This window comes from Mus musculus, chromosome 4, assembly GCF_000001635.26.
Source record: "Mus musculus strain C57BL/6J chromosome 4, GRCm38.p6 C57BL/6J".
Taxonomy (NCBI): domain Eukaryota; kingdom Metazoa; phylum Chordata; class Mammalia; order Rodentia; family Muridae; genus Mus; species Mus musculus.
This window is the reverse complement of record NC_000070.6, coordinates 107,783,686-107,802,196: the sequence shown is the minus strand read 5'-3', so window position 1 is coordinate 107,802,196 and position 18,511 is coordinate 107,783,686. Positions and strand designations below refer to the sequence as shown.

The 18,511-nt window shown below is 48.0% G+C and overlaps 2 long non-coding RNA genes across 3 annotated transcripts; one reads left to right on the top strand and one right to left on the bottom strand.

The window, feature by feature from the left end:
* Positions 1–132: 132 nt before the first annotated feature.
* On the top strand, positions 133–9,048 carry Lrp8os3 (low density lipoprotein receptor-related protein 8, apolipoprotein e receptor, opposite strand 3). Its single transcript, NR_168096.1, has 2 exons — positions 133–433; positions 7,568–9,048. It is a non-coding gene; the product is annotated as a low density lipoprotein receptor-related protein 8, apolipoprotein e receptor, opposite strand 3 (long non-coding RNA).
* Positions 9,049–12,274: 3,226 nt separating this feature from the next.
* Positions 12,275–18,511, bottom strand: 4933424M12Rik (RIKEN cDNA 4933424M12 gene). 2 transcript variants are annotated; one of them, NR_166202.1, is made up of 3 exons: positions 18,281–18,511; positions 13,192–13,767; positions 12,275–12,602 (listed from the first exon to the last, which is right to left on the bottom strand). It is a non-coding gene; the product is annotated as an RIKEN cDNA 4933424M12 gene (long non-coding RNA). The 2 variants fall into 2 exon arrangements; NR_166201.1 differs by having other exon boundaries at positions 12,275–13,767.

The following is an 18,511-nucleotide window of genomic DNA, read 5'->3' as shown; positions in this document are numbered from 1 at the left end:
GCAGCCGCCGCCGGCGCGCGCGCTCCCTCCCGCCGCCGCCTCCGCCCCACGCTCCTCCCGCCGCCGCCTCTTCTCCTCCCCCGCCTGTCCTTGTCCCCTCCTCTCTCGGTCCGAGCCCCATGATCCTGCTCTGTGTGCGCGCAGGTGCTAAGAGCTGTAGACGCTAGGACGAGCCCGGCTAGGCTCTGGCCCCCCTGGTTTCCCCGTGGAGGTGGCAAGAGGGTGAGAGAAGGAGGCGTATGGAGGAGAGCCCGAGCTCGGGAGAAGGAGACTCACAAGCCGTTGCAGTGAACGCGCAGAGCGCGGGAAGGCTGAAAGCATTGCCAGGGAGAATCTAGGGGTGCTGGGCAAGACCTGTCATAGCTTCAGATTAGATGAGTCGCTTTCTGCGACCGTGTGCATCTGTGATTATCACTGTGTGATCCTGAGAGAGGTGAGTGTCTGGTGCACAGACTGTTATCCATATTCATCCTTCTCTGTTGGACCCCGCAGAGGAGCAGATCAAGGGCCCTGAAGACATGGCAAGGTAACCCTTGCTGCTGCAGAGAAGGGCAAGGACTGTGGAGGCCCAGATGTGTCATCCTTGCCGCCAGAGGCAGCACATCTAGTGTCTCTGGGCTCCACTAGCCTCTGCACAAAGAAGGCCCCTCCTCTAGCAGTGCGACCCCACCTCCCCTACTCTTCCTTGTCAGAAGGGCAACGCTTAGACTGGATTTCAGCCACCTGCCGGTGAGCCTGGCCCAGCAGCACAACAATCTCAGAGTGTGATTCTTGGGCACGGGTTGTAAACCAGGCCCGCGCGAGGGTGCCAAGGCCCAGTGTTAAATAGGCCCTCTCTCTTCAGAAAAAAAAAAAGGAAGAAAGAAAGAAAGAAAGAAAGAAAGAAAGAAAGAAAGAAAGAAAGAAAGAAAGAAAGAAAGAAAGAAAGAAAGAGAGAAAGAGAGAAAGAGAGAAAGAGAGAAAGAGAGAGAGAGAGAGAGAGAGAGAGAAAGAAAGAAAGAAAGAAAGAAAGAAAGAAAGAAAGAAAGAAAGAAAGAAAGGGAAAGAGAGAGAAAGCAAGCAAGCAATCGTGGAAGCTGTGATTCCTATGCCAAGCTGGATGGGTGCACAGCCCCGCTAGGTCAACAGTCCTCTCAGTCTCATATCTTCCCCCGCAAAGGGTAGCCCATGACAATAGCTATGGCAACCACAGACCTTGGGAAACCACAAGTGCATCATCCTTTGGTCACGTTAAGGCTCCATGGGTCTGGAAGTCCTGGCCACAGTGAGGGGAAGACAGACCATCAACAGAAGAAATCTTACACAGCATGTGCTGTGTGTGTTGTGCCCAAGGCTGCAGCATCGTAAATAAGGTACTTCCCCAACCTCCCGATGTTACATATTAGTTAGAAGAGAGAAATACAGAAGAAGAAAAAAAAAAAGAGTTCTATCACACTATCACAGCATCATAGTTGTGATGAGAAAATAAACAACATGAGAGCACGGAGGTAAGTTAGAGAGGCGATCATGTTTCACTGACAGCGAGGAGCCTGACCACATGACGGTCAAACGCATGCTATTCTTGGCAGAGGGAAGAGCAATGGAGACACATCCCATCGTGGTAAACTAGTGATGGGAGAAGTAAGCGCATGGTGGTGGGGAGGAGCTTTGGGGAGTCCACAAGGCCCAATCACAGGATAGCTTTGTAGGCCACAGTAAGGAGTTTGGATTTTGTCCCAAGCACAATGATACCCACTGCGACACCCTCGAAGGTTAGGATGGACCCCCTCCTGCAACCCAGATTCACCTGTCCAGCCTCACATGGCTTCTGCTCTGCACTCCTGGGAAACTCAGTCCCATTATCGGGCCTCAGGGAAGCTGGGAACTAGGCAGTCTTGATGGTTCCTTCTGTGCTAAGATGTTTGCATGGGGTAAAGTTTAGGCTACAGCTCAAAAGGATAAGAGCATTGGCCTTTGGGTCTGGGCCTGCCCTTCCTTCCCTGACTATATGGACATGGTTGCTTCCACTTCCGTGGTTCAGGTTCTCCGTATAAAAGATGGCATGGGGGGGGGGGTCGCAGTGCTCACCACACAGGCTGAGGTGAGGTTTAGATTACATGTGGTTGCATGAGAGTCATGTCCAGAGCACAGTAGATGCCTAATGAACATTAGTTACTGTTACTATTATCCAAAACACCCTCCTCAAAAACCTCTGATAACCCCAAACCTCAAAAAATACAAATTGCCCAGCCTGGGAATATAGCTCAGTGGGCAGTAGCTCAAAATTTGAGCTACTAGGGGGACTACAGTAGGAGGAGCACAAGTTCAAGGCCTGTCTATGGTACAGAGAGTTTTCAAAAACCAGTCTGGGAGGCCTCCACAGCAGGCCCACGGGCCTGCTCCTCACACCAGCCTGCTCCTCACCTGCCCCTGAGAGCTGGGTTTCAGACCTCTTCCGACCTGTACCCTCTTCGTGGGACATTCACCTGGGCTGGATCTGTCCAGCCCTAGGCCTCTGTAAAAAGCTTCTACTCTCTCTACAGAAACTTCTGGAGAAGTTTCCCATGGCCCTGAGGGCCAATCTCTCTGAACTACTGTTAGATCCACTTCTGTGCAGAGGCCTCAGATCAGAAGGGCTTCCTAGTCCCTGCTTTGTCTCCACTGGTGGCTTGTTAAAGAGTGGTGTGGCCCCACAAGTTTGCCCCAGGACCAGAAAGCTTGCTCAGCTGTGGGGGGTCATAAATGACAAAACTCCATTCCTGCCCTTAGGGCTCTCTGGTCTAAGGACCAAGACAGCTCTGGATAGACAGTGATGAAGTCACAAGAGGATGAGCAACCCAGAGAATGGGTTGTTCAGGGACATCAGGTTTCTACCCCATGTCTCTCACACAAACAAGGTCAGAGAGCAGGGGCCCAGCTGAGCTGAGGGCATGGAGCTTTCTCTCCGTCCCCTGCCTTCACTTTGCAGAAGTGCAGCCTCAGTCTCCTTTGGTATGCTGTGGGCCTGTTGCCCATTCTCCTTGATGGGGTCTTATAAAAGAGACGGTCTAATCCATGCTATGAACTTCACGGGTTAAACCACTCGATATATGTGTGACCTCAAGGAAGTTTCTTGGACTATCTGTTAATTTTCTCTTCTATAAAGTGGGCATCTGGTCCTGTGAGGTGGCTGAGTGGGTAAAGGTGCTTGACACAAAATTTGAAAACCTGAGTTTCAGCTCTGGGACTCATGGTAGAAGTAGAGAACCGACTCCCTCAAGTTATCCTTTGGCTTCCACAAGTGTGCCATAGAACACATGGGAGTGCACACACATACAAGCATACACACACAGGCACAGACGCATGCATGCACGCGCACACACACACACACACACACACACACACAGTGTAATAAACATTTTGATAAATAAATTGAGTAGTAAATAAATAGACTAGGAATGGGGTCAGAGTGTTTTATGCCTATAATCTCAGCACTTGGGAGACTGAAACAAAATTGTCGCATTTGAGGCCAGTCTGGGCTATATAAAGACCTTGTGTCAAAAATAAAAATAAGAGGGGCTACTACTTAAGAGCATCAATTATCTATTGTTATATAACAGACAACCTGTTAAACTTAGCAATTTAAGACAAAATGGAGCCAGGCATGGTGGCACATGTCTTTAATCCCAGCACTCAGGAGGCAGAGGTATGCAGATCTCTCTGAGTTTGAAGCCAGAATGCTCATCATAGTGAATTTCAAGACAGCCAGGGTTATGTAGAGACACCATCTCAAAAAACCAACAAGACGAAAAGACAATATGGGTCTGGAGGTGGGAATCGGACATCAGCTCAAATGGGAGCTGTGTGGTCCTCTGAGGCTAGCCTGGGCAGAAGGCTCTAGGATGGCTCCCTTGAGTGGCTGTGGAGTCCAGCTGTTGTCAGCAAGAGGACTTTCTGGAATTGGCTGAGTGTCCTTATGACATGGCATCTGCCTTCCACTTGAGACCAAGGGGCACAGTATTCTTTAAGTCAAACTTAATTTACTGTTTAATTAGCACACAGAATAACAGGCTTCCTTCTGATATTCCCACATACGCTTAGTCGTGGTTGATCCTCCAAAACCCTGCTGGTCTCTCTCTCCATCTCTCTGCTCCCAGCCACACTTGGCCATTCCACCTCCAGGACCCCCTTTCATACCACATGTGTCTGGTATGCTCTTCACCTACTTCCTTAGGTTTCCCCTTTCCCCTCATGGACCCTTCTGGTTTCCTACCCCCACCTACTCACACGCACATGCCTACTCATGGATTCAAACCAGAAGCTAGGATCCACGTGTGAGAGAATGGGAGACGGCTGGCTTTCAGGTTCACCTGAACACCTCTCCAGTCTCATCCATTTTCCTGCAGAGATCATACTTCATTTTTGTTGTGTGTGTGTAGGTGCATGTGTGTGTGGATGTGTGTGGAGGCCAGAGGACTCCTCAGATACCATTCATATTGGTTCTTTGACTTGGGTCTTTTACTGGCTAGTAACTTGCCGATTAGACTAGCATGCTCTAGGGAATCCCCCATTTCAATTCATTCAAGCATATGGTACTCTGAGCACACACCACCACGCCTGGCTGTTTATCTATGGGTTCTGGAGATCAAATTCTGCCTCATGATTGCAAGGTAAGCGCTCTATCTGCTGAAGTCTTTGCTCAGGTCTATAATATCACTTTTCTGTGCAATAAAATTCCATGTGTATATCTATCATATTTTCAAACTGTCAGTCAACAAATGGGCCACTGAACTGAATATATACTTTTTAAAGTAACAGGTATAAATATTCCATTAATTTTTTAAGATGCATTCAACATTTTTAGCCATCAGGGAAATGTAAACTAAAACTACTTTGAGACTCTCTCTCTCTCTCACTGTAGTCAGAGCGGCTGTCATCAAGAAAACAAATCCTGGGGACTGCAGAGACCGCTCAGCGGTTAAGAGCACTGACTGCTCTTTCAAAGGATCCGGGTTCAATTCCTAGCACCCACATGGCATTTCTAACTGTTTGTATTTCCAAGATCTGACACCCTCACACAGACATAGATGCAGACAAAACACTAATGCACATAAAATAAACTTAAAAAAAAAAAAAAGAAAATTCCTACAAACAACTGTACTATAAAGGCCTAGCTTTATCATGCTGGTGCTCGTGCCTAAAGGACTCTATGCCTATGGCAGAGATACCTGCACATCCATATTTATTGCTGCTTTATAATGAAAACAAGGGAGTGGAATCAGGCTAAATGTCCACCAGCAGGTGAGTGGATAAAGGAAACTCGGTGGAAATACACAGTGTCTTTTCTGATCTAATTGTGGATGTCACACTGCCATTCCAGCAACGTTCTGATGATTGCACAGGTCAGCTATGCATACAGGAGGGAACTCAGGCATGTGACCCCCAGGACACAAAGGTCCTGAGGAATGCCTCGCAGGCTGGCTGCCGCTCAGGGTATGTGAACTCAGGTGCGAGCTCAGGCTAACATAGCTGGCGCTCTTCAGAAGGGTTCGGCGCACAGCGAACTGTGGTTGGTCTCGTTACTGCCATGGTCACTGCTTCTGTCACATGGAGAGTTAAGCACCCCAGAAGGACTCTGAGCAGCCACCGTTGACATAGTTGCCATTGACTGCTGGACATTTGGTAGTGAGGAAGACACTAAGCAGCTGAGAGTTGAAGGTGGTTCAAGAGGCACAGAAGAGGACAAACCCTGCCTCCATCTCCTGCTCCTCAGCCAAGTGCTGTCAGGAGAGACCTGGAAAAACAGCTCCTCTTCTTGCCTTCAACCGATACTGGCTACCTCCCTCTCTTTCTTCAGGTGTGCAGTCCCTACCCCTAACTCCTGGGGGTTGGACTAAGTCAGCATTTCCTGTGTCTTCTATCATACCCATCCTACTTAAATGACATTTCCCATTTCCACCAGTCTCCTCAACTATCTCTCTCCTACAGTCATCTCTCAGGGTCTGAGGAGGGTTGGTTCAGGAACATTCTCCCCAGGATGCCAAAGCCAATAGATAGCCAGACAAAGTGGTACAATCCCAGCCCTTGGGAAGCTGAGCAAGAGAGTAACAAGTTCCAGGCCAGCCCAGGATACACACAAAGACCCTGTCTCAAGAGGAGAAGAGACAAATTCCTAGCTGCTAAGGTCCCTTATATAAAATGGCTCCATATTTGCATATAACCTAAGAACATCTTCTTGAACACTTGGTAAGTCGCCTGCAGCGTGTTTAAGAGGCCTAACACAATGTGAGCGCTCTGAGGCTGTTCTGTTGTATTGTTTAGGAACAACAAGGGGGAATGTCTGTGCGTATTCTGTAGCTACACTGATCGGTACAGTATTTGCTGTCTGAGGTCGACTGAATCCGAGGATATGGAACTCATATATATGAAGCACCCACTGTATTTTCCTTAAATCCTCCCACTTAATACACCTGGCTTCCTCCTAAGCAGAAATCTCCATGAAATCACAGGTTTGATATGCCGATTGCATTTCTGAACACATTAAAATGAGTGTGACAGTATAGACAGGGCCTCCGTCTGCCAGGGCGTGCTTCTCTAAGTAACACTTTGAGGCACCCCATTTGTTCTGGGACAAAGGGTGGAGTGCCCAGGTCCTTGACACCCACAATCTATGTCACAGGGCCTTCTAGAGGGACACACTCACAATTTCAGATTACTCTTTAACTCATTACCTTTTAAAGTTTTTTTAAATTTTAAATTTTTTTTTTGAGACAGGGGTTTCTTCTCTGTCTAGCTCTCTGGCCATCCTGGTACTCACTCTATAGACCAAGCTAGCCTCAAATTCACAGAGATTCACCTGCCTCTGCTTCCGGGAATGTTAGGACTAAAGGTGTGCATCACCATGTCCATATCCATGTCCGGTGAATTTAGTTTATATTTTTTAAAGATTTGTTTGTTTGTTTGTTTGTTTATATGTGAGTATGCTGCTGCTGTCTTCAGACACACCAGAAAAGGGCATCAGATCCCATTACAGATGGTTGTGAGCCACCATGTGGTTGCTGGGAATTGAACTCAGGACCTCTGGAAGAGCAGTCAGTGCTCTTAACCACCAAGCCATCTCTCCAGCCCGAATTTAGTCTTATTTTAATGTGCACAGGTGTTTTGCCTGCAAGTGTGTCTGTGTACCATATGCATGCCTGGTGCCTGTGGAGGCCAGAAGAGGGCATTGGATCCCCTCCGACTAGAGTTACAGATAATTGTCACCACCTAGATCCTGGGGATTGAACTTGGGTTCTCCAAAAGAGCAGCCGGAACTCAAAACCTTTGAGGCATCTCTCCAGTCCTTAGTCAAAGTTGTGTTTGCACACAGTTAACGAAAACCTTAAGACATTGGGTCCCCACTTCCTTTTCCCTCTGCCATAAGCAGCTGCTATTAACTTGGGGCTGAATTCTTTGTGGGATATCTACATCACTAAATAACTCGACCCATTCTGTCACTTACATTTCCAGTTGCTTTATTTATTTAGCTTGTCTGCACATGTGTACCAAGGTGTGCATGTGGAAGTCACAGAGTAGCTCATGGAGTTGTTTCTCTTCTTCCATCACGTAGGTCCCAGGAATCTAACGCAGGCTGTCAGGCTTGGCAGCAGGTACCCTTACCGACGTCATCACAGGCAAAGAAACAGGCAGCCTGGCTGAGTTCATTTCTATCTGCTTTTGATTGCGGACAGAGGCTTCGAGTTCCAGCCTTGACTTCCCACCATGGTGACTGTAATGTGAAATGTACACATTTTTCCTCTTTTCTGAGTCGATTTGGCTTAGAGTGTTTTACCATAGCAACAGAAATGAATCCAAAACCACGGCATTGACTGCGTCCGCATGGCTGTGAAACCATCACCATCATCCACACCCATCTAATGGTAGCTTGCATCCCCACCCCAACTCCTGGCAATCATCACCCCCTCCCCCAACCCACCCGCATTTCCTGTCTCAGTCAATTCAACTGTTGGAGGAAGTAGATTATTGTTCCTTTGGAGACTGAGGGCTTCACTATGTCTTCAAGGTTCTTCTGTGCCACTGAATGCTCCAGGAGTCCATCCATTGTAAAGACACAGACTATTCCGTATGTATTCCACATTCGTATAACGGTGTGACCCTATCACTGGTTCTATTGTGTCCATTGCCCGTGCTGCTGCAGTGAACACACGCGCACACACACACCTGCTTTCGGTTATTTGGGATATGTCCAGACTCGGACTTGTTGGACTGTGATGTGACTGTCATTTTAATTTTTGAGGAGTCACTGGGCTATTTCCACCACAAACACTTCCATTTCACATTTACAATTCTCCCCATACCAGTCAAAAGTTGCTAGTTTATGGATTTTGTTATTTGATTTGTTGAGTTTTGAAAATATAATAGCTAGCCTAATGAATGTGAGGTTGTTTTTTAAATTGTGGTTTGAATTTGCATTGCTAATGATCAGTGATAATGAGCATATTTTCATATGCTTTATTGCCCATTTGTTTATCTTGTTGGACAAATGTCTATTCAAGCCCTTTGCCTAATTTTAAATCAAGAGGGGGTAGTGTTGTAGTTGCTATGATTAAGTTACAGGACTTCCTGGATTTCTTATAAAGATTTATTGTAGTGTGTGTGTGTGTGTGTGTGTGTGTGTGTGTGTGCGCGCGCCCATGAGAGTGCACATGGCCTTGGAAGGCAGAAGAGGGCATTGGATCCACTGGAACTGGAGTTACAGGCAGTCCTGAGCTGCCTGACATTTGTGCCAGAAATTGAATTCAGGTTGTTTGCTAGTGTGGTCAGTACATGTTCTCACCCACTGAGCCACCTTTCCAGCCCCAGGTCATCTAGTTCTCCTGTCAGTGCCTCATCAGACGTACACTTGCAAATGGCTTCCCGTTGATTCTGTAGCTGGCCTTTTCCCTCTGCTGACGTTCCTTTGCTAAACATTTCTTTTGAAGTTTGCTGTCACCCAATCTTTCTATTTCTTGTTTGTTGCCGATGCTTCCATTATTGCATTTTGCCAGGCTTTTTTATAGGGTAATAAAAAAATAAAGAACATGCACAGTGTGGTATGATTAATATTTTTCTTACACAGCTTTGTGTTTCACTTAGAATTAATAATTGATATTTTCCCTTTTGTGTATTAGTCAGGGTTCTCTAGAGTCACAGAACGTATGGAATGTCTCTCTAGATTGAGAAAACGTATTGTGATGACTTACAGTCAACTAACCCAACAATGGACAGCTGTGGATGGGAAGTCCAAGAAGCTAATAGCTGCTCAGTCCCACGAGACTAGTTGTTTCAGCTGGCCTTTTGTAGAAGTAGGTTCCAACAGATGTGCTGGCAAGTAAGTGCAAGCAGGCAAAGAAGAGCGAATCTTCTTTCCTCCAATGTCCTTATGTAGGTCTCCAGCAGAAGGTGTGGCCCAGATTAAAGGTGTGTACCACCACGTCTGGATCTGGGACTTGCTTTGTCCCAGCCTGACCTTGAACTCAGAGATCCCCTTGCCTTAGTCTCCTGGGATTAAAGGTGTGTACCCTCACCTGGGCCTAAACCTTCCATGGCTACTGTGCCTCAAGATCTCCATGCCAAGATCCAGGTCAGAAACTTGTGTCTTCCGGATCACAGGTGAGCCCTCCAATTCTGGATTGTAGTTCATTTCAGATGTAGTCAAGTTGACACCCAGGAAGAACCATTACATTTAGTATTCATTTCTTGCTCCATTTTCTGAGTGTTCATTGCTTACCCATCTCCAGTCTCCCTCATCTGTGGAAATCTCCTCAATACAACAACATGCAGTAAGTATCCTAGGAGCTTTCTTCCATGCATGAAGTCCCTGCTAGTGTCTAGCTGTTTCTTCTTGGGTTGGTCTTGGGAGATGAGCTCTCAGGTCCCATGAGGCTTTGAGGTCACCTGACACTTTCTGACTTCCCTCCTGGGTGGGATCCCTCTTCCTCGTTCCCACATGTCTTAGTTAGGGTTTCCATTGCTGTGAAGCGACAACTATGACTAAGGCAACTCTTCTTATAGAGGAAACCATTTAATTGAGGCTGGCTTATTGTTTCAGAGGTTCAGGCCATTATCATCATGGCGGAAGCATGGCAGAGTGTAGGCAGACATGGTGCTGGAGAATTGGAGAGTTCTACATCTTGATCCGAAGGGAGCTTATGACACAGATCAGAAGGGAGCCAGGATGAGGTCCTACATGCTTGAATCCTGGAACCTTTATGATAAGGAGAGAGACCAGAGGGACGTTCTCACCACGTGATGCCCCATATTGCCTGAGGACTCTGCTAGTAAGAAAGCCATTGCCAGATGCAGCCCTTGACCTTGGATGAGAATCATGAATCAAAATAAACCTCTCTCCAGTAAAATGTCCCAGTGCTGTTGTTAGCAACAGAAAACAGCTAGAACAGGGGTCCTTAAGGTGAAATCGTAAGGGCCTCACAATGCTAAAAGTATTTCATATTTGATTGACAATTTGCCAGGTACAGAATTTTAAATTGGGAATAATTTTCTGTCTGAATTATGAAGTCTCCCTCCGTCGTCTTCAATTTTTGTCAAAAAGTCCAACGACATTCTGTTTCCCAATCTATCAATAGAGCCCCGTTCTTTCTCACTCAGCGTGTCTAGGAACATGTTTGTTTCTAGTCATGGTGCTGGGCATGTATTGGGTCCTCTTGTTCTGGAGACATAGCAGCTTTGATGTGAAGATATTTTTCTAGAACTAATTCTATAGAGACTTTGTTCTTTCTGGGGATAATTACTAAACCGCCTCCCACCCCCAACTTCCATCCATCATAGCCTCCCAATCCGCACCCCGCCCCGTCTCCCACTCCCCCACCCCAAGCCCCGCCCCCATCTCCCCCTCCTTACACCCTGTCTCCCACTCCCCCAAGCCCCGCCCCCATCTCCTTACCCCTTGCCTCCCACTCCTCCAACCCCTTCTCCCTAGTGCTGCTAGCTTTTGCTCATCTAATTGTCATCCATTTTTGGTTTCCCTTCTGGAAAATTTCAGCTCTCTCCAGAATTAAGTTTTCACTTACATCACACTCCCAAGCGCGCGCCGCTGTCCGATCACTCCTTTTCTATCCTGCCTTCTTCTTTTCCACGGATACAATACTTTCTCCTGCTTCTGTGAAGTAACCCATTGGCGATGCTTTGCTGTAGCTTCTGCTGAGGTGTTCCTCACCCTGCCTAGACTCTGCTTCCTCCAACACAGCACCCCCCTCCCATTACTGAAAGTGCTAGCCACATACTGGGAGAACATATCACAGCATGAATAATGAACAAAGCATTACCACCCAGAACATGTAAGGACATCTCACAAATCACCGAGAAAACAAACAACTCAATTTAAAAAGAGCAAAAAAGATGAACAATCTTCACATCCGATGAAATAAAAACGGAAAGGAAACCTGAACAGAAGCAGCTTATGCTTAATAAAAATCGGGGAAATGCAAATTAAAGCCAGAGAGGGCCAGGCTTGCTGGCACAGTGCCTTTAATCCCAAACACAGGAGAGTCTCTGAGTTCAAGGCCAACCTGGTGGTCTGCATATCATATTCCATGGCAGCTATGGATAAATAGACAGATACTGACTTAAAAATAAATTAAAAAAAAAAAAAAGAGCCAGGGTTTTTCCACAAAAAAGGAGCTGCATGGTGGAAAGTATAGTCTGTATGTTAATCAGCTGTGTCATTTTTCATGTTAAAGCAAGATCTTACTACCTAGTTCATACTTGCTTCAAATTTATCATCCTCCTAACTTAGGTGGGAATCACAGGTATACACATTACATCTAGCCAGCAAGCCTCCTTTTGTTCCTCCTCTTCCTCCTCATCTTCTTCCTCCTCTTCCTCCTCATCTTCTTCCTCTTTCTTTTAAATGTGTCTGAGCATAAGCCGCGTGTGTTCGGGTGTCCATGCAGACCAGAGGTGTCGGATTCCCTGGGGGCTGGAGGTATAGGTGGTTTCCAGTCATCCAACATGGGTGCTAGGAACTAGACTTGGGTCCTCTCAAAGAATAGCTTGTGCTGTCAACTGATGAGCCATCTCTCCAGCTCCAAACATTCTTATATATTCCTAATTCAGTGTTGGAAGACTGTAATTTCATTCCTAACCCCAAGGCTTGAAGAAGAAGAAGAAGAAGAAGAAGAAGAAGAAGAAGAAGAAGAAGAAGAAGAAGAAGAAGAAGAAGAAAGAGAGAGAGAGAGAGAGAGGGAGAGAGAGAGAGAGAGCAGTTTATTAGTTGGTGGCTGAAATTATGCTAAGGTAACAAACTCTGAAATCCCAATGCAGTGGTAATAAAGGTTTATTTCTTGCTTGCACAAATACAGTCCAGGTCAATGAATTGCCTGAGCACAGCAACTCCCATATCCAATCTCCTTCTTTTCCTGGGCAGGGGGTGGTGGTGCAGGGGACAAGGCTCAGGGTCTTACGTAGTCCAAGCTGGAACTAAACCAGCAGATGTAGCAGAGAGTGTCCTTGAACTTCTGATCCTGTGACCTCAGCTTCCCAAGATGCTTCTGTTTTATGAGACCCTTATCTTCAACTCATGGGCATGGTGGGAGGCAGGGGACAAAGCAAGAAGTGTCACTCTAGGGGTAGTGGAAAGGCTGGACCTAGGAATAGCAAATATCGTGTCTGTATACACACCTTCTGTAAGAACCCAGTTGCATGGTATGTTAGTCCATTTTATGATTCTATAGCCCAGTGGTTCTCAACCTTCCTAATGTTGAGACCCTTTAATACACAACATTATTTTGTGGTAACCCAACCATACAAGTATTTTTGCTACTACTTCATAACTGTAATTTTGCTACTGTTACGAACCATAATGTAAATATCTGTGTTTCCTAGTCTTAGGAGACCCCTATGAAGGGGTCAGTTGACCCATAGGTGGAGAACTGCTTCTATAGCAGACCGTCTTATACAAGATAATTCACTAGGAAAGTAGGTTTATTTATCACACAGTCCTGGAAGCCAAGAAGGTGGAGATTCGGTGGTCTAAACTGGTAAAGTTGTCATGACATGCTGGGTGCCATCTCTGCAAGGGACATGCAAGTGATAGGCAGTGGGTGCCTGGGAAAGAAGGGGACAAAAGAGTTGACCCAATTTATAACAGGCAGCTTTTGTGAGGACTAATCCATCTCTGCAGGAACTAATCCAGCCTCACAAGGAAATATTATCCCCCTTAAAGGTTTTGCTTACCAACACAATTGCCTCGGCAACCACACTTCGAGATGAGTTTTGGTGGGAGCCAACCATAGCACGTCATCGCCTTGGGAGTTGAGGCTGGGAAATGCAGTCTTCTCCATGGCCCAGGAAGACGACAAGGCTGGTGAGCCTGTGGCCACACTGAGTTCTTATTGCAGGGCAGAGGAGCGTCTCCTTTGAGTCCAACATCAAGCGATGCCAAAAGAGGGATTAGGTCTTGGGACCCAGACTCCCAGGATGCGAGTCCATTAAGGTCCCAGGGGGAGGCCAAGCCAGGCCAGCTTCAGTTTACCTACTTTAGGTTGTCTTGGTGGTTCATAGGCCAGTCAGCCCTCACATGGGGATTTTCTAGTCTTAAACTTTTCTTTTCATAATCTCTTAATCCCTTGGTGCCCCCATTAGGGTCCATGATCACCTAAGACTTCCATTTTCTTAGGTCAGGGGTCTGGCAGTTTCAGGTTCTGCAGAAACCTTCCAGGGATGAGGCCTTTCTATGACAACCAGCCATAGCCTGTTAAAAGATGTAGGTGCTGGTAAAAGCAGCCACTGGTTTCCAAGGTGCTTTCAGATCTGGAGCAAGTAGAAGAGATGGTATCTCAGTCCCCAAAGGCCAGCTGACATCAACAACAGCTCTTCTTCTATCCCAGCAAAGAAAGACCCTACACACCTGAGTTGGCTGGGTCTTGTCATTTCACTTGGTAGTGAAGAGAGGACAGGGAGGGTAAAACCAGTTTAGGGGACCCAGAGGTCAGAACCACCCTGGGAAGACTGAGTCACCGGGCAATTTCATTCATCTCTCTGAACCTCCATTTCCCCATCCTTTAAATGGGTGGAATTATCCCCATTTGTCAGAAGGACCCCTGGAAGGTGCCCATGACATAATGACTGTAAAGAGGGATAGCTGTGAGCCCCAGGATCCAAGCAGACAGGAAGAGAGTGAACAGGAAGCCCATGGGCTCCTGCTAATGAAAGCCGGGCCCTATATGTAAGGCACAGATGATGGAGGCACAGCCTGGGCCAGGGACTCGCTGGATGAGGGGCCTTAAGCCCAAGGGGGAAGAAGAAATCACCACAGTATGGTTATGACTCCTGCAAGGTTCCAGGAAGTAAGAAGGAAGCTCTGGCAGGGATGGAGACCAGGAGGTAGACAGGACTCCCAGCATGCCCTGGGCCAGCTCATCTTACTGTTTCTAGGGAGACAGATGGCTCAGCTCCTGTGCCACTTTCATGCGGCTGACTCTCTTTCCAGAGGTCACAGCCTGAGCACCCAGGCAGACCCAAACAGACACTAGGTTAGAGCTGGAGGGATTTTGTGGGGGAGCCACCTGGGACAGGAATTCCTGTGCCCAGGATTTTGGTGGCTCATCTGCTCCCAGAGTGATACTCCTGGGGCTCTGAGGAGCGCTGTAGGTCTTAGGGTCCAGCATGTCTGTGCTGTACCCCGGTGGCAGTAGGTTAGACAAGGACTTGGAATCCAGAAAGCTTAGATTAAGCTCTGACTCTATCACACACACTTGTTGAGACCTGAGGAAAGATCCCTTACTTCTCTGTACCTCATTTTCCCAGTTCATAACAGGGTTCAAAAACAGTAACACCGGTGCCTGCTGATAGTGTTGATTTAGTGAGCTAATATGTTCAAAACGCTTAGACCAGCATTTGGTAGAGTAACCGTGAAAGCATCTGCTACTGTTTGGTTATTTATTACCTAATTATATCCTCACAGCCACCCTGTGCAGCTCACTTCATGCTTTCATTTCAAGAGCCCAGTCTTTGGGCTCACCCATATTCGGAACTATGGACTGAGTGTGACTCGGTCCCCAGCTGTGTGGTCTGGGGAGAGTTGTTGTCCCTTGCTGAGCTTGGTCTCTGGTCTGGGAAATGAGGTTGTTGTCATGAACCTGTGCAGTGGTGTAGGGAAGGCTCTCAGGCCGCCCAGTGGGCACTACTGATGAGTCATGACAGGGCAAGGAAGGTTTGGCCAGGATCTCAGAGCCAACTAGTGGGTCTGACTTGAAACCTAGAAGGGGTTCTGTCAGACTGCCTCTCCTGACTCTGGCTTCCCCATCTGTAAAGTACAGAACTGAGAAGGGTGGGTCCTCAGGGCAGAGGACACAAGTGTGCAGCCTGCAGGTGTGTTATAGGGAGCAGGATCAGAAAGATGCCACCACCACCACCACACACACACACACACACACACACAAAAGATGGGGAAAAAAAGGCTGGGCAGTGGTGGTGCACACCTTTAATCCCAGCACTAGGGAGGCTGAGGCAGGCAGGTTCAAGGCCAGCCTGGTCTTAATCCCAGCACTAGGGAGGCTGAGGCAGGCAGGTTCAAGGCCAGCCTGGTCTACAGAGTGAGTTCCAGGACAGCCAGGGCTACACAAAGAAAACCCTGACTGAAGGGGGATGCAGGGGAAGCAGATGACATTCCCTGGTTCCTGTGACCAGGTCTGGACAGTACCAGGGACTCACCCTGGAGCCCAGTCCCTTATTAAAGCTTTCCCAGTATGACACATATTTGTTCTCTGCACATCAACTGTGACCCTAGGCCAGCCTCTCAATCTCCTCCCAGCTTTGATGGTGTCATCTGGTCACCTCGTGACCTGGAGAAAGTACCTATCACGTATATGGGTGGCTAGCATATCTTGAGCAAGTGCTGCATCAGACTCTTTGGAACTTAAGTTCACTGCTTCCTTAGCAAGGTAAAGGTGGGAAAGGTCTTTAGGGTCATAGTATGGAGTAAAAGAGACAATAGGAAGATCAGAGCCAGGCACCTGTTAAATACCATATAAAGCTTTGTGGTACCTCAAAGTTTACAAGGCACCAAGACCCCTTCATGATCCTTGGAAAAATGGGGGACAGTGAGCAGGTGTTATTATTATTATTACCATAACAACCATCCACCTGTCAGCCCAGGCCCCATCCAATGATCAAAGGCCCCAGAATAGTAGATGGGGGGTGGGGTGGGGTGGGGGACTCTTAGCATGACTGTGTAGTAGAGAGCCCATTGCATGCCAGGGACTGCCCAGCCTGCAAGGTGAGTGGATTATTGCCTGCAGAATGGGAAACAGTGAGATTAGATCTTCTAGTTTTTGAAGAAAAGTTGGCAATCTGGATCTCTGTATGAAATCTGACCATTTCTCTCTTGAATGTCTGCAGCCAACTTGATTTAAACAACTGAGTCCTGTGCTGGCTGTATCCTGCGGAGGAAGGCTTGAGGCCTCTGGGAACCCAGGCTCAGACCCACAAGGCTGAAGGGCTGAGCCTGGACTCAGAGCTCCAGTTCCTGAGAGGAGCAGGAAGCCAAGGATGTGCAGAGCTGGCCCACTACCATCTGTGGACTGGGACTGTCTCCTTAGACACACAGGCTCAAAGGGACAGAGCTTTACAGGGGGTGGGGGGCGGGGGGGGGCTGGGAAACAGGAAGTTCCCGAAGCTTCATAAATGAATGCCCTGCCCACACTTCCTGACTGAACACCTGTGCTGACGTTTGCAGTGTCCCCAAGGACAGGCTGAGGACAGCCTTAGAGAACTTCGGGAATTCTTGCTTCTCGGAGTAGTTCTGATCCAGGTATCTGCCGCAGCCGGATGATCTCAGCCACGGGGACAGGGCTGGACCTCAGTGACAAAAGCCCAAGGACATCGCCACATAACAGATTTGGTCCCATCCTTCACTTGCACAGAGAACCACAGCTAGTTGGTTTCTCCAGGCCTCACGTTTTTCATCTGTGTTTCAGGACTTAGAGTCGTCCCCCTCCCCAGCCCCTCCGCTGTTACCCCAACCCTCAAGAATAAAGTGGCAGCCTATGGTTCTGCACAGAGGAGGCTCAGCTCCTGAAGGTGATGTAAGGCCTGGGCCAGCTCGACCCCTCAGTTAGGACCTTCCTACAAAATGAGGCCTAGGGATTGTCAGGTCTCTGAAGGACAGAAGGACAGCCTGCTTCTTCCTTTGTGCTGACCCCGGGTTCCCATAGCTCTGTTGCCTGGTTCCTTATGCTTGGCCTGTACATCGGGGATAAAAATATCACCTTGTTAATTGCCTATGAAACAAATCTATTTCTGAGGCTGACAAAATGGCTTGGTTAGTAAAGCCCAAGGGCCTGAGTTCAATTCCCAGTGTGCACATGAAAGACAGGTGCAGCCAGCGTGTGCCTGGAATCTTAGCACCGGAGTGGAGTCAGAAGGGTCCCAGAGACCTGCTGGACAGCAATTCTGGCCAAACTGGTGAGCTCCAGGTTTCGTGAGAGACACTGATACAAAATCAAGAGAGAGAATTACCAAAGAAGACACTTGTCATTGAGTGTTCCCTTACACACACACACACACGCACACACACACACACACACACACACACACACACACACGGAGACAGACAGAGACAGAGAGGAAGAAAGACAGAAACACACACACACAGATCATTGTCTATGTCATGCCAGCTGCCTTCTTCTTCGTCCATGGGACTGAACCTCCTAGGCCCAGCCCCAGCTCTGGTGTTGGAACCTCTCCATAAGATTAATGCATTTTGATACTTGTGTGGCAGACAGTAATGAGCACACACTGGTTCCAACTTCCTGCTATAAAATAGAAAGTCCCTGTCCCCTAGGGTGGTGGTAAAACAGAGCCAGGTTTGGATCTCCAGCCCCAAAGTGCCCAGAGCAGCCCTTTGAGGTGAAGCCTTCATGGCAGATGGGCAGCCTGGAGCCTCTCAGGAAGAAGCTGAGTCCATCTTGTCCCCGTCCCAGGATCATGCCTACAGCTGAACGCCTGCATCCCTCCCTGCCTCACTGACTGCTGGCTTCCCGAGGCACTCTGGGTCTACTCTGACCCCTAACGTCATTGTTCCCACTCAGGAGAGTCTCCGAAGCCTAGACAGCACCTCCTGCTCCCCTTTAAAGCATGCCATGGCTCCCATCATCCTCCAAGCCTTGGGCTGGCATTCTAGGCCTGTCTCAGTTTGTCTCTTGCTGTGTTTCCCCTGAGTTCGCCTCCTGAGGAGCACACTGGATCCCCCCCCCACCCCCCCACCCCCTCCAGCTGCACCCTCTTCCTTTGCATGATCCCCCCCTCCCCAAAGCTTCCTCACCTGCTGTGTGTTCTTCCTCGTATTCTTTCTGTGTTTAACGCTTGAGCTCGCTTGCGCATGGCACAGTGCCACAGGCAAAGGTAAGAAAGCAGCCATAACACACACATTCCCCTCATGGGGCAATGCTTCCAGAGGGGAAGCCAGAAAACAAACAAATGAGAAAGTTAAAGTGGGTCAGACGGCACGGAGGACTTCACACACAGCGGGAAGGGAAACCGGAAGCTTTGTAAT